This window comes from Pelodiscus sinensis, chromosome 19, assembly GCF_049634645.1.
Source record: "Pelodiscus sinensis isolate JC-2024 chromosome 19, ASM4963464v1, whole genome shotgun sequence".
NCBI classification, from domain to species: Eukaryota; Metazoa; Chordata; order Testudines; family Trionychidae; genus Pelodiscus; species Pelodiscus sinensis.
Window position 1 is genome coordinate 25312373 of NC_134729.1, and position 1805 is coordinate 25314177.

Genomic DNA, 1805 nt, shown 5'->3' on the forward strand with positions numbered 1-1805 from the left:
TGGCCAATAAAACTGTCTGTTTAGCTGCGTAAACTGAGTGAGGCTTTTGCTTCAACAACTAAACATTTTCTTATCGGATAGTCGACTAGTCATTCACATCCCTACTATGGAAGAGTGATCTGGGACTCCCTGAACCATAAGGGAAACCTCTTTTATTTGGCTTAGTCACTGGAGCTGAAAAGGGAGCTCAGAGCCAGTAAGCAAGGAGTCCGATACTGGCCTCATGGATTTATTCATGAGATGAATCAGGAGTCTGGCCTCCATGTCTTTATAGATTCTGGAAGTAAACAATATGCAAACAGCATATCTCCCCAGTAGGCACCTCAGATACCCGAAAGATGGGCTTTTGAGGTGCCCAGTTTGCTGGCATGGCTCCCTCATAGGAGGGACAGAACAGAAATAGTAGGAACCTGAGGAGGCCATTCTGGTACCAGAAGTCTAATTCTGTAAAACTAAGTAGGTGAATAAAAATTGACAAGGAGCAGGTAACTAACCCCTTTAATCATAACTTTACAAAGTTATGGTTTGGAAGAATTCTAGCCTGCTTGCAAGGACAGACAGCAACTGCTTCATCTTAATGTCAAAGCACTGGCACTGGGTGCTCCAGCGCTGGCACACTCACGGAGAAAAAAGTGGGTGTGCAGCCTATCAGCTCCCTTCTCCTGCTAGTGCAGCAGGCCCCATGAGCCAGTACCTTCCCCTCTCTGTTCCCATACCTCCCCCTCACCACAATTAGCTATTTCACAGTGTTCCTGATGCTGAAGGGGAGCAAGAGAAGGAAGAACACAGTATGCTCAGGGGAGCAGGGGTAGGGCAGCTTTTTGGGAAAAGGCTGGGGTTAGGGCCAGCCTGTGGCAGAGCTCCTCCTGGCACTTTGGAAAGTCAGCACTTATGGCCAGAAGGCAGTAAAAGGAAGGCTTCACTTGTTTATGCCCTCAGCACAAGAGCTCAAGGGATATAAGTGTAGGCCCACTACATAGATACTGCTGGCCAAAAGCCTAACCTGCAGCATGAGGCACACGTGCACAACCAGAGTAATCCACATCATCTTTGTCCTTCGGAGGGGGGTGTACTAGGAAGCAGAGGTGCCAACTTCCTGAGTTCTTAGGGGATGCTCAACCCCCCATTCCACCTTTCCTCAAATTGTGCCCCACACTCACTGTGCCCCCTCCTCCCATTGCTGCCTGCACACCTCAACAGCTGATCACATTTAGTATCAGCTGGGAACATCTGGTGCAGCTGTGAGGGGGTTGGGCAGGTAGCCTTGGGCTGGGCCAGGATTGGACAGGTGCCAGGCTCTGGAGACAGCAGGGGGAGCTGGGCAGGTGCCAGGCTCTGGGCGGGGGGCAGGAGCCAGGCTCTGGGTTGGGGGGGAAGCAGGAGCCAGGCTCTGGGCTCGGGGTGGGGGGCAGGAGCCAGGCTCTGGGCCCGGGGTGGGGGGGGCAGGAGCCAGGCTCTGGGCCCGGCGGGGGGGGCAGGAGCCAGGCTCTGGGCCCGGCGGGGGGGAGGGCAGGAGCCAGGCTCTGGGCTCGGGGCAGGAGCCAGGCTCTGGGCCCGGCGGGGGGGAGGGCAGGAGCCAGGCTCTGGGCTCTGGGCAGGAGCCAGGCTCTGGGCCCGGCGGGGGGGACAAGCCCGCGCTCTGCCAGCGACGCGCCCCGGGGCTCCTCCAGGCCTGGCGGGTGGTGGTTGCACCAGGGCCTGCGCGGGGCCTCCCCAGCCTGCTTAGCCAGACTCCGCCCCACTGCCCTGGACCGATTGGATCTGCTGCCCGCTCGTCACCAGATGTAGCCTCTCATTGGGTGGCG